Source organism: Tachypleus tridentatus, chromosome 8, assembly GCF_004210375.1.
Source record: "Tachypleus tridentatus isolate NWPU-2018 chromosome 8, ASM421037v1, whole genome shotgun sequence".
In the NCBI taxonomy this organism is placed as follows: domain Eukaryota; kingdom Metazoa; phylum Arthropoda; class Merostomata; order Xiphosura; family Limulidae; genus Tachypleus; species Tachypleus tridentatus.
In genome coordinates, this window is record NC_134832.1 from 30,908,015 (window position 1) to 30,923,020 (window position 15,006).

At 35.5% G+C, this 15,006-nt stretch overlaps 1 protein-coding gene across 4 annotated transcripts in view; it reads right to left on the minus strand.

Annotated features, from left to right (window-relative positions):
• LOC143222090 (uncharacterized) overlaps positions 1 to 15,006 on the minus strand; it is a 99,957-nt gene that overhangs the window by 55,242 nt on the left and 29,709 nt on the right. Inside the window, exon 1 of one of the 4 annotated variants that reach the window (XM_076448023.1) lies at positions 10,118 to 10,189. The exons of the other annotated variants lie outside the window; for them this stretch is intronic. The gene's annotated coding sequence lies outside the window, so the exon portion shown is untranslated. Of the gene's footprint in view, positions 1 to 10,117; positions 10,190 to 15,006 lie in introns of those variants that run through there. 4 annotated transcript variants of the gene reach the window in all.

Below are 15,006 nucleotides of genomic sequence, written 5' to 3' on the forward strand. Positions count from 1 at the left end.
TCTGGTGTGAGGTTAGATTTGGCGAGGTGTAACAAAAGCAACTTAGAATTAATTTGCTCATTGTAGACCTGGATCGCTGATAAAATTCGGTTCTTGATCGGATATAAAATTTAGTATTGTCTGTATATAAACCATCATTTGTAATAACTATTAGTAATAACCGTCATTATAAATTGTATTCCTTGTTTGTTTGTATATATAAAAATATATTTATCTTAAAGAATAAACTTGTACCAATCTTGTTGGTAAATAACATAAACCAGAAATTTTAATGTATGTAACAATAAATTGGAAACACAATACGCAACAGTTTCAACATAGGTTATTAGAATTGTTTCACGATTATCTACTCTACAATACTTCTGTATATCATACGATATCCTACACAATTTTAATCTTAAAACTGTGGGAATATATAAAAATCATCGGTACGAACCACTTATGTGCTAACGTGTCGGTTTTATTCTGGTAAAGCGTAATTTTACTGATTATAAAAAACACAACAAAGTCAGCACTATAAATTAAAGAAAGCAGTTCCTGTGACTATTATAATTCTAAAAGATTCAATTTGTTAGAAAAATTAAACAAGTTATAAGTTTTACTTACTCGTGTAGTGCAATGTATGCCAGATAAATTAATTATCAGAAATAATTTCTGAATTTTCGACGTTATAAATTACTTCCATTCACCAACGCCTCATTTTCAGTCGCGGCATAACGGCTCAAAGAATGGCTTTAAATTTTCCAACTACAAACGTTTAGCTCATATCTCCGTCACCTCGTAACCGGTTTGAGATCTAATTACAGTTTTGAATTCAGGAGGTTAAACCCTTTCGATTTATGGATTTGATCACGCCCAAGGTCTCATAGATTAATTTACTCTAATCCTGTATAAAAAATTTCGAGTGTTGCAGCTTTTAAAAGGTGCCTTCTCGTTTATACATATAATATGCATTCTCCACACCGCTTTTTTCCGTTCTTTGCACTTATTTTTTCACTGTTTTAGTGTTTGACGTTGGAATGAAACACAGAAACCCATAAAACGATACTTCCCACGTAAGCAAAAATATATGTAACAAAACAAATTTTACGTGAAGAAGGACAGATGCCAAGGAATTTCATTACGCATTTAAAAGATACCTGCATGCAAGTATATACTTTCTACGTATTTACACGACACACGGGTTCAGCACCAATTTTAGTGAGAAATAAACTAACAGAGCAAGACATAACTGAAGTAATATCTCAATATAATTAAACCAGCTTATGCCTTAAATTATAATATTAATGTGACAAATTACAGAGTTAATTGTGCGTATTCACGACAGTGGAAATGACTGTACGTACTCATACGAGAGCAAGACGTATCAGTTTATTTAAAGAAGTCTGGTTTGAATTTTGTGCAAAGCTACACGCGGGCTATCTGCGCTAGCCGTGCCTAATTTAGCAGTATAAGACTAGTGGAAAGGCAGCTAGCTAGTGATCACCACCTACCACCAACTCTTGGGCTACTCTTCTACCAACGAATAGTGGAATTGACCATCACATTATAACGCCCCCTCGGCTGAAAAGGCGTGCATGTTTGGTGTGACGGGGATTCGAACCCGCGACCCTCGGATTACGAGTCGAGTGCCTTAACCACCTGGTCATACCGGGTCTGTACGGAAGTTAATACCATAGATGATTAACCTTGCATTTTGTGTTGGTTAATAATTACTCAATTCTAATCTTTTTTTCTTCTCCTATGATAAAAGTGGGACAGCGACTAGTCTGAGGACTTCCAACGCTAAAAACTGGGTTTCGATAGCCCCTAATGGGCAGACTACAGATAGCCCATTATGTAGCTTTATGCTTTAAGTTCAAACAAACAAGCAAACCAGTAATAAAGGCAAAATATTGATTAAACGAGGGTGTAAACATTTATTAAGTGATCTTACGATACTCCATCTATCGTACTCTTTAGATTTAATTTATTGCAAACTAACTAAACAAAAACAAAATGAACAAAGAAAAAATCTAATTAAGAATTCTTCTTTTTTCCTTCTAAACCCCACTGAAAACTTACATTAAACAAATTGAAAACCATTACAACTTGCTAAACAGACAATAAAAAAACTCGTATCTGTGGCAGATCTCCTGAAGACACATGCAAGGTTTCTTTTCTTTCGTTCGTTTTTTTGTTATTTTAATTTCTTGCAGCATGCTGTTTGCTCAGTTTAAGTTTCACCTTTTCTCAGCTTGGACGGACGACGCCCTGATTACTTGAAAGAACTACCTGTTAGCTTTCAGAAAGGATCAATCGCCATCTACAGGGCTTCCATTTCGTGCGTGTTTGTCGGTGTTTCGCCTATCAAACAGTGAGGCGTTTATCTTTGCTACTAATACTAAGGGCGTACCTATGTTCCTGAAAATAAACGCATTTAAACCACTGCATACGAGTACAGGTGTTGAGACGTTTCTGCCACGCCAATCAGATACATTCTCACTCATTTTTTGTTTATACGTAAATAAACGACAGAAGAAGAAAGAAAGATACGAAAAGAAAATTTTGTAAACTATCAATCAGTAAGGGTTGTAAAATTACTGTTACGCGTATTTAAATAACTTGTCTTCTGAATGCAACTTCTGTTAGTGTTCTTATGTATTTTATACAATCACGTAAGGAACCAACCCCCTTCTCTCTAACTTTTGTTGTCCATGCCACCTTTAATAAATATGATTTTGCTCACTCTCCCACCCACCCACTCCTTTTTTTTTTTAAAGTGTTTTATTTGAATTTCGCGCAAGAGGGCTATCTGCGCTAGCCGTCCCTAATTTAGCAGTGTAAGACTAGAGGGAAGGCAGCTAGTCATTACCACTTACCGCCAACTCTTGGGCTACTCTTATCAACTAATAGTGGGATTAACCGTAACATTATAACGCCACCATGGCTGAAAGGGTGAGCATGTTTGGTGCGACGGGGATTCGAAATCGCATCCCTCAGATTATGAGTCGAGCGCCCTAACGAAAGATCGAGTTAAGTGACGAGATGTAACACAGGGACACACATTAAAATGCCATGTGTGTTATAGTAATTACTTATTACTTTTTTATTAATAGCAAATATATTAAAACGCTTAATTTTGCATTGCTACATTACTGACTCTACCCCAACCGCTCGTGTCCCCAAGAGAGTATTTGCACGCACGCACACACACAAACCCCAATGGGCGTGCAACACATTTTGAGAAGCACTAACAGAGGTATTTTTAACACTTTAAACTACTTAGAGCAATTGCCTTAAAGGATTCGTCCATACTTATCAGCCACAATTACCGAAATATTTTATTTTTCTGTATTACTTTCGGAGTTCGCAACATGAAGGGCTCATATATAATTAAAACGTATGGAAAGGTGAAGCCCTAAAAGGATTTAGTATGCGACTTAAAGGAATGAAGACAGAATTAGCAGCCAAACTGTTGGATACACTTATGACATTGATAAGAATTTTACAGCAAATTACTTAGTTAGGCTGCGTATTTTATTTTACCTTCTATGATGACTCAAATTGAACAAAAAACATAACCTAGCTAAACAATGAATGAATATTTGCTCTAAATGTTTATTAATGACAAAAGTGTAGCTACCAGCTCGGACGCTAATTTTCTTTCATTCCTTTAAGCCAATTGTTGAAACCGAACACTACTTTTTTTTTTTTTTTACATCTAAGATATTTTTGATTAGATATCCTGTCTATGTCAATGCACACCAAATAAGAAAGTGATACTTAGTAGTAACAAACATAAGTTTAGGATCAAAATCCTATCACTCAGAACAGACGTATATTTTAAGTAATCTAGTTAATTCTGTAAAGTAAATGGTTGTAGTTTCCCCTCTAAAACTGTGTTAACTTCATTTACAGTAACGCCATGGAATCTAGATTAACAGTATCTTGCCATCACCCGCATGCACTCACTACAGCCGCATCAAGCATTATTGTATATATTAATTGCTTCAGCTAATGCCACATGACACTAAACGCTCTTTAATTAAGATAATTTCATTTAGCAATTTTCTGCAGAAAAATTAACACTGAATAACCAATAACAACGGTCCACAAGTACGATTCTTTTGAAAACTTGAGTTAGAAACTGCTAATCTAATTTGCTTGGCCTGACCAATACTTATGTATCTGCACGTCCTTTCACCTTGCAACGTTGTTGTGGTAAGTCAGACATTTTTATCGGAATGACAAAAAAAAAAAAACGGTTATTAGTTAGACTGATAACTCATGTGACTTTTGCGCAAGTGTGCGCAAAATTTTTTGTTAAATCTGACAAGTTTTCGTTAAATAACTGCACGTGGGGCTTATATTTACACCAAATGAGGCTCTTACTCGTAAGTGGTAAATATGTGCCATTGTTCCAAATTTGTAAAAAATCCATAAAAGTTAAGTATGCCTTTCTAACAAATAAAGTTTTCGTACTTTGGTGCAAAGCAAAAAAGGGAAAAACTTAATCAAAATTAAAGATGTTACATCTCTGACATTTCTTAATGAATTGCCTTGATATTTGCTATATGAAGTAACAGTCCAGTAGAAAACATCCACGGGCAGTATATGATAGTTTGGATTACCACATGTCGAGCTACACAAGATGAAAATTCGATAAACTATAACCCCTGTCAATAACACTCAGTGTATCCTGCAGGTCCTTTTTTCGGTCCAAGACAATTACCGCGCGTCTTGATGTGTGCGTTATTAACGTGGCATAACTGTGACGTTGTCATGGAGACAGTAAGCTATCTGTGACTGTGGACTTGTATTGTGACGGAGAACCTCGATAGCGAAATATTGTACTTGTGATGTGCTAGAGGTTTTAGAACTGTGACGGTGTTTGTTTTCAAATATACACGTAAAGCTACTCAAAAGCTATCTGCTCTAGCGGTGCCTAATTTTGAACTGACATATTAAAGAAAAGCAGCTAGTTAACACAGTCAACATATAGACTACTCTTTATCAATGAATAATAATTATAACGCCCCCACAGCTAAAGGGCCGAGGACAAGTGTGGAACTTACCAAACATTTGTCCATAATTTTCGATTCCTCTTTATAGATGTTAATATTTTGTATTTTTTTTTATTTGTTCTTTCTTTCCTTGCTGGAAACGAAGTATGAACTTTATTTCATTAGAGATGTATGACGTGTAGTAGTGGGTGTGTCCTGTTTTCAGCCGCCGTTTCAAACGCTTCGTGCATCAGCTCATAGTGATCTATAGTGTAACACTTCATTTACTTATATGTTCTCATAGTTTAAATGCATATTAAATTTATATATGATTAAAAGTTACCCGTTTCTACCGATATTTAGATTATTTCCTACCGTTGACTAATGTTTACACCTATGTCAACATGTTTACTGTTTGTTGAATTTCCACTCAAAGCTACAGGAAAGTTACCTGTGCCAGTCATGCAGTTCAGTTCGAAGTGATAATACCAGAGAAATAGGCAGCTGGTGAACGCCACCTACCGAAAACTCTTGGGTGACACCAATCAAAACAAATTATTAGTTATCACTCTCATAACGACGCATTTACAAGTCCAGAGTGTGGAGTACGAATTTTCTTTTCTGTGGGACACCAACCATGGAACCACAGCTCCGTCGACTGACGTGGTAACCATTGGGCTGCACTCGACCCATAGTAGTAAGTAGTGGGGAGATTTGGCATAAGTTTTTCTTAAATAACACGTACATATAGTTTCTATTCTCTACCTTATAATTGAATGGTATCCTCTGATAAGTCATTGGTAAGTTAATGAATTTACAACGCCAAAAAACGGCGAGTTCGATTCTCAGCGGTGGATACAGTGTAGATAATCCATTTGTACAGCTCTGCACTAAGAAGGCAACAACAACAAGGAAATACTTTAGTGTGTCTGTTCCATGTCAGTAACTCACTTGTTTTTAAGTAAAATTTTACTTTGTTTGTTCGTAACCGCAAAACTACACAGCGGGTCACCTATTCTGTACCCATCACGGATATAGAACCCATGTTTCTTTGCACTACAAGCTTTCAGAATTCCCGCTGAACCACTGAGGAGCCGTAATATTGACAGGGATAAAAACAAAATAAAAAAATCAAGTGAAAATTCTCAATAATCACAGCACTTGAAATTATTTTGGCAGTGTTAGAGTAAATTAATCTACGATACCTTTTTTACCCTTTTTATTAGGTATATTTTTGAACGCCAGCAACACCAAGCGTGAGGTGTGCGTATACTCGATTCAATTTTATCACTCATCAAGACCTCTACCAGCTTAACCTCAAATTAAAACCATTTTAGGCAGGATTACAGTAAATTAATCTACGATACTTTGGGTGTGGTAAAATACATCAATCGAAAGGGGTTGACCTCTTGAGTTCAAAACTGTAATTAGATCTCAAATCGGTCAAGAGATGACAGAGCTGTGAGCTAAAACTTTATACTCGAAAAAAACAACTCAAAAGACATTCTATGAGCCGCTATGACGCGGCTAAAAACTAAAGTACAGTTACACGAGTATCAAAAAAGAAACTAGACTAAGAGATTACAACACATTTATCTTATGAAACAATAATTCGAAACTGTATTCGAGTTGGGAGTAGACTTCTATAGTAACGACCAATACGCGAATATCAGAATATAACTGTCAATATTAATTTTAACTAAGCCTAACAGCTTATTTATTTTTGAAATGATATGGTAATGGTAAATGAATAAAACAACTATAAATAACAATATCATTAGTTTACTTTTAAAAACACATAAAAACGCTTAATTTCAGTCACGATCATACTTTAAAAAATCTTAACGAAAATAAAACTATTTTTTTTCTCAAACTGTATTGTAAAAAATTAAACCTCGTTTCTAATATCTGTAAGTTACCGTTATAAAATAAAAGTGCCTTTAAAGCCTTATGACCAATAAGGTTCTACCCGAATGCGGACGATTTTAAGGTATTGTTCAACCATGACATTCAGTTACTTCCACGTATGAAGAATCACTTACACGAATAATTCTCTGAAAAGTAAGTATTTACAACTTTTTTAATGTATTATTTCCAACACTAATTTAACCTTACTGGAGTTTACTTTAGTGTTGGGTCTTTAACTATCCTCTACCAGCAATCAGTTACCCGCAACATATATCACACGTCATCCAATGACTATAGGTCAAACTTCTCAATTCTGTCTTTTCGCTAATGATCATAGCTTTCGTGACATCGGACATCTTTCTGGTTTTGCTTCTGAAATTTACGGACGATTCTAAGCATTATTAATTTACACCACTTTTTTTTTTTTTTATTTCAGATGTCAACATGTTACTTTGACAACAGCTGGAATAACCATACACAACAAAGCTGTTGTTGTTGTTGTTGTTGTTTTTGGAATTTCCCACAAAGCTACTCGAGGGCTATCTGTGCTAGCCGTCCCTAATTTAGCAGTGTAAGACAGCTAGTCATCACCACCCACCGCCAACTCTTGGGCTACTCTTTTACCAACGAATAGTGGGATTGACCGTCACATTATAACGCCCCCACGGCTGGGAGGACGAGCATGTTTGGCACGACTCGGGCGCGAACCCGCGACCCTCAGATTACGAAGCGCACGCCTTAACGCGCTCGGCCATGCCGGGCCCTCACAACAAAGCTAAGAATTTCTTTTTTATATACTGCTAATTTTCAATCATAAATAATTTTGACATTTACGAAATTTCGTATCCTTAGATTGCAAGTAAATACACTTTGTTAACAATAAAACCCACTAAAAACACACACACATTAAGCGATCTAATTTAAGAGCAGGAAGATAGAGATAGAAGTAAATTAAATATGATGCGATTTCCAACATCAATTAAGGACAGGAGAAGGAATGTCAAAGTACAGGAAGGAAGACCTAAAACTCGTTGTTTAACACGGAATATACAATATCAACCCCAACTCTAATTTTTCACATTCACTAATGACTCTGTGAATGACAAACTGATGCTTGTTTAGGTACGAGATTCGGTTGTGGGTGGTAGCATCTTCACGTGACACTAGCACGTGCAAAGACTCGCGGGTACTGCTTCTATATTGCGATATTTTCATTCTCCTCTACCAGCATTAAATGAAAAGGGTAAACAAAAGGCTCGCCTGTTACAGTTCCAAAAATAGAATTTTGGTCTCTACCTTAACAAAATCCCACACACATTACTTTACCAAGATAATGAGTTCGTTGTTAATGAAAACAATTCATCGAGGGAAAAAAAAACAACAAAAAACTATTTTTCCCATCACGCGCCTACGTAAGTGTAGGAATGGCTTCCGGTATTCCATTCCGTCTAAAATTACAAATGTTTTAATCAATCTGAAAAGATGGTTCGGACTAAAGACCTCAGCGTTCAAATACGCGGAAGCACATTTCCAATGAAGATATCGTAGAAAGTAATAAACATTCATTAACGATTTATATTAATAAACATCTGACGCAAAATACGGCAACATTTGTACAGTGGTGGATACAGGATTATTTGGTGGTGGTGGGGAAGGGGGGTGATCGACTAAGTAACAGTTAACCCGACCCCAAGTAAAACTTTTCCTTGTTACTGCAACATATATTTCATGGAATTAATTTAGAAACAAAGACAATAAACATATATGACTATAAACTCTCATTTATTGATTTATTCTAAAATATCAAGTTACAAGTAATCGTACAGCACTATACTGAATCACACAACATAGTGCATGTGGCAATGAACTTTCATATATTCCTAAATAACATGTTACAAGTAAACATACAGCAATATAATTGCTGGTAATCTGAGGGTCGCGGGTTCGAATCCCTGTCACACCAAACATGTTCGTCCTTTCAGCTGTGGGGACGTTATAATGTCACGGTCAAGCCCACTATTCGTTGATAAAAGAGTAGCCCAAGAGTTGGTGGAGGGCGGTGATAACTAGCAAAATTAGGAACGGCTAGTGCAGATAGTCCTCATGTAGCTTTGCGCGAAATTCAAAACAAAACAAACCAATTATGAAGAATATTTAACCATTTTGTTCTTAAAGTAATTTTTAGAGCTACAAAACAAACCACTTACGTTTTTATTGCCATATTTTACAATGATATTTTTTTATGTGTGTGTTTTTTGTAGCATCAGTGATTGGTAAATTTTTCGCTGAAATTTTCTTTTAAAATGAACCTTTTGAATTTTGAAAATGTTTTAAAAACTCACTACCCTATGTTAGGGGCAACAAACCTAATCAGAAAATGCCTAGGGAAACAATGTTCAAACCACTAGGGAACTGACAACATTAACCGAGCAATGTTGCCCTGGGGTTAACGTATCGATTAAGATTATTAAGTAAGTGAGAAATTTTTGACAGGACTAGCGAGCGGACCCTGTATTATAAATATCCAAACAATGTTCGAAGTACTCTATTTCACACTATTGAAAAAAACAACAACAAACTATAACTTGTGAGCAATGTTTTTATGGCAGGCCCATTGTCAGCATATATAACGATTAAACATTATTTGTCAGCTTAACTTGGTTCTCAGCGAAACGGTTGTTGGTCAAGCACTCCATGACATCAAAAGCGACTCGGCCATCATTATGTCTGCCTCTCATTTACCAAATATGTTCGCCATTTCAGTCGTAGGGACGTTACAATGTTACGATTAATTCCACTATTTAGTTGTAAAATAGTAGTAAAAAGAGTCGGCGGTAGGAGGTGATGACCAGCTATCTTCCCTCTCGTATTTCCCTTCAAAATTAGGGGCAGCGAGCACAGATAGCCCTCATGTAGCTTTATCCGAAATTCTTAACAAAATCCAAACTGTCACATCCAGATCAGCTTGTTGAGTCCTGGTATTGGGCGAAAGGCCTCCTCGTCAGCACTGAATGTTGTATGGTTGACATACTGTTACAGTAATTTTTACTTTAACTCAAATGTTCTCGTGGTCATCTGTTGCTCTAAAGACAAAATAAGATGTTAAATTTGAAAAAGGTAACTAGTTTAAAGTTTTCTTCTAAGAAAACTATAAACCTAACACAACTACTGCTACCTAAAAGAACAAAGAATTCGCAAAATAAAAAAAAAAAAAAACAACTTACCAGACAGATCAAGAAATTGATTTTTTTCCATCTTTCTCACAAGGGTGAAACTTGTAGAGTGCTTTCGATCTTAACGAACACTTTGAATAAATGCAACATTTCCACACCTACACATTCTTTCATTTACATTTTTATCTTGTTTGCGTCATTCATTTATAAGAAAATTATCATGTTTATTTTGTCTGCGTAAATCAGCAAATGCTGTTGGTTTCTCGAAACGAGCCCGTGTTTTTTCCAGGAAAATTCAGGTCCAGCACGCATTTGTTTGTCTATTTGTTGAATTTCTCACAAAGCTACTCGAGGGCTACTACCTCTGTTAGTTGCTTCTACTTTTGAAGATATAGACTACAGGGAAGGCGACTAGTCAATAACCCCCACCGCCAACCCTTAGGCTACTCTTTTACCAACATAAAATTAGGTTGACCGTGAAATTATAACGCCCCCATGGCTGAAAGGACTAGGGCGGTCGGTGAAAAAAATTCGACCCATAATAGGTTGCGAGTCGAGTGCCCTAACAACCAGGTACCGCGAGATTATATATTCAAATATTCCATATTTTACTAAAATAACATTGTTCAACCTTTCAGTCTGTACCTTTTAGAATTGTCACTTAATATGAAACAGCTTATACATGTACAATCATATCCAAAGTAAAAAATGCTAATAACTATGTGCTATTGCTAAATAAAACTTATGGTGCAAGCAAAAAATTCGAAATTTTCTCAGTACAACTCCCCCCCTCCAATAACCGTTGGCTGAAGGTTTATATCAGTAAAAATCGGGTTTCGACAACCGCAGCAGACGTAGCTTTCTGGTTAACAACAAACAAACAATAATTAAAAAGTTTATGTACTCAAAATATATATTTATGTAAATAACAAAAACTGTTAAGAATAATTGGGCCAATTTCAACCAAATTTCGTATTTAAAAACTATGGACCATGACTAATGTCCTAAGGAGTCAAACTTGAAATTAACTATTTATATTTTGTAAAGCCTGTTGGTTAATTACTCCTAGCCAATTGAGTCTATCTCTAACAGTCCTGTGAGATTGACGCCTTTGGCAGTGTTGAATATTCTAAAGAAATTCAAGGTCAAATCACGGAAGTTGCTGGACTGTTTCTCAAACAACGATGTTTTTCTCATGATCAGTGAGACGTGGGGTGAGGGTGGGATCATCCCAAAATCTTTTTTTTTTTTTGGTAGATGGAGAGCAAACTGCAAATATTTATGAAAAAGCTTTGTTATAATTTTGAAATTTTGACATAAAAGTTTATTTTCAACTTATTACTTTGAAATGTATGATTGCTATTAAACTTCCAATTTTAAATTATGCTTAAACATTCCATGTTACTTAACAGGTATTTCAGCTCATATACCAGGCTCGCGGAAATATGTGAGCTGAGCTCCTTTTTGAATCACAATTAATATGAAAGGTAAATAAAAAATTCAAGTTTTCCAATTATTTGCCGTGTATAAAATGAGCGTCCACTGGATTAAAATGTCAGCTTAATGTTCATGGTGAGTAAATACATTTAAGAATTTAAATTTTGATTTTAATGATAGGTTTGAGTCAGGGATTAAAGAAATTTCGAATCAACAAGGATTAAAGAGTAACTGTGCTGGAGAATCAGTAATCGTACAAGCCAGTATTGACAATGTTAGTTTTTGTGGCTTGCGATTGTGTGATTGTGGCGCGTGTGGCTGTGTTGCGGGCAGTGAAATTAGCAGTGTTAGGGTGATATTGGATGCTATAGAGTTTGGTTGCGTTGCGCATGTTGAAGCTTAGTGTTTCTTTTCACTTTAATGTTTTAGAAGTATCTTTGAAAATTTTGTGAAGGAAGATGGCGTTATCAAATTGTAAGAAGCGAAAGTATGAAGATGAAAACAGAAATTTTAAGCCTGAGTAGGAGGAAAATTTTTCATTCACCGTTAAAGGAGGTAAACCTTTGTGTGTTATCTACAATTTGTTACTCAGTCATTACAAAGCCAGTAACTTGAAACGCCACTATGAAACAAATCACAAAAACGTTTCGTCTAATTATCCACCTGAGTCATAATTACGGAAAAACAAATTAGCTGTGTTAAAATTATCACTAAATAGCCAGCAGATACTGTTGGAAACATTCAGTAAGGAAGTTGATAGAACGACTGAAGCTAGTTTTGTTATATCATGGAATATTGCTCGTGTTAAACGTCCATATTCTGATGATGAATTTATCAAGAAAAACATAACTTAAGTTGTAGTGTTAGATCCAAATAACACAAAACTTCAGCGACTAATAGCACAAACACCAGCTTCACGCGCTATTACAGAGAGACGTATCTCCCAGATAAGTGCTAATGTTGCAGGCAAAATGCAAAATGATTTAAAGAATTCCCTTGCATTCAGCTTAGCCCTTGACGAATCTACAGACATACAAGACCAACCACAATCGACGATATCTGTTCGTTATGTTTCCTCTGAAGTAACTGTGAAAGAAGAGATGTTGGACCTAATGGCACTGAAAAAACAACTCGTGGCGTTTATATTAAAAATGCGCTTGACAGGGCCTTAACATATGCTGATATTCCACTGAATAAACTCGTCAATGTTGCAACAGATGGAGCGCCTGCAATGGTGGGAAAAAATGCAGGATTAATTGCACTTATGAAAAGTGATCCCAGCTTTCCAGAGTTTCAACCTTTTCATTGCATTATTTCTCGTGAACACCTGGAAGTCAGATACTTCAAGTATGAAAACGTTATGATTTTTTTTCTTGAAATTATCAATTTCATACGCTTAGATGGGAAGACCCACCGACAGTTAAAACATTTTATTGAAGAACTGGATCTTGAAGATAAACCCAGTAATGTCTCTTTCTACTGCATTGTAAGGTGGCTGTCAAACAGCAATGTCTTAAATAGGTTTGTGGATCTGTTGGAGACTATTAATACTTTTCTTGAAGAAAAGAAAAGATTCTACCCTCAACTGGGAAATGATGAATGGATGCAAGAACAAACGTTCCTTACTGATATAATGAATCATCTACAAACTCTCAACTTGGCACGCCAGGGAAAGGATAAGATTGCTTCTGATCTTACTCAGTTTATTCTGAAAGCTGAAAATTGTCTACGACTTTTTCATAGAGACATTTTGTCAAGAAAGTTCAGTTACTTTCCAAATCTCAAGAGGGGAGTAAATACATTCCCTGATATTAAAATAAAAGACCACAAACTGGAAGAATACAAATATAAATTACAAGAACTGCTTGATAATTTCCTATACAGGTTTGAGGACTTGCAGAAGCTGAAGCCCTGTTTCGCCTTTCTTGTAAATCTATTCACGGTTGATGTGATCAATGATGGTTGTCCAATTCTCAAACCTCTGGTTACAGAATCATCTGCTGTGGAAATGGAACTAATAGAACTACAGGAGGTCCTGGGTCTAAAGATGATCCATAAATCCCATTCTAAAATTGAGTTCTGGAAGCTTCCAGAAATAAAATATCCTGAACTGAAGAAAACCAGTGTGGGACTCATCTCAATTTTCAGCACAACATACTGCTGTGAATCATTGTACTCCGTAATAAAGTTTGTGAAGTCGAAGCATCGTACAATCCTTACAAATCAACACCTGATGGAGCTAATTCGTACAGCCCTGAGAACATATCAGCCGGGATTTCAACGACTCGCAACCAAGATAAAAATTCAAAAGACCTCTACTAGCAGTAAATAGCCTAATAATTATATCAATGTCTGTTTGCCATAAAAATATTACGATAAGACTAAAACTTTGTAAGGAGGTATCTGATTAAAATATCTCTAATGTTATTGTGTTATATATTTTCCTCTTTGTTTTCACAAGATATTTACTTAGACAAATAAATGCCATTGAAAATATCTGTTTTTACCCATTTTATTTTTGGCAGACTCATTTAATGTTAATGAAATGCAAAGTTGCATATTTTTCTTAAATGTTTCCGTAGTTCATTACCGAATAAAATATAGTTAAAACAGTAATCGTCGAGGATTTAGAAAACATTTGGTATATATATGTGTACTTTATGATTATTGAAACTAATACAAATTAACAGTTTAAAAACTACATACATGAATAAATATTATTACGTCCATGTATTTCTTAATATTTATATAAAATTTATGTAACACAATGTGCATGTAACAATCAAAACGTGTGTGTAATATTTGTTCATCTCTTGTGGCTCTCAAACATCTGAAGTTTATCATACGTGGCTCTTACGTTAAGCAAGTTTGGACACTCCTGTAATATATACCATACTTTTTGGATTAAAGTGACACCTAACACTTCCTGTCAGAAATTAACAATAAATGCAAACAAAAGAACAAACAACAAAAACTAAACAGCCAAATCTACAAAACATCCACTGATATCAACAAATATAATCTTATTTCATCCTACAGATGGATGCTTGAAACAATTTTTCTTTCAAAAATTAAAAGAAATTAAAAAGTAAACACTGTATTAAAATAAAAATAGAAATCATAGTACAAGACGAAATAATAAAGTCCATATTAGAGTGAACGTATTCTAAGAACTTACGAGCGGAAACACAAATATATGACAACCACGCTACACCTTCTTCCAGCGCTTACTTGAAAAAAAAAAAAAAGGCAGAAATCGAAATTCAATATACCAAGAACGGAATACGAATGGTCAAATAATATGAAATAACAGTATATTAGACAGGCTTTATTTTCAAGTGAATTATCTCTGGAAAAAGCAAGTAACATCATTTAATAGTCTCGCGATTGGAGTCTGTGGTTTTGTCCGTGCCGCCCTTTTCCCTAAACACTCGAGGCTGTTGAGCTCAGCCTAACTACCGTCCTACGCGGAACGCTGGGTAATGACAAACTGGTTTCTTATC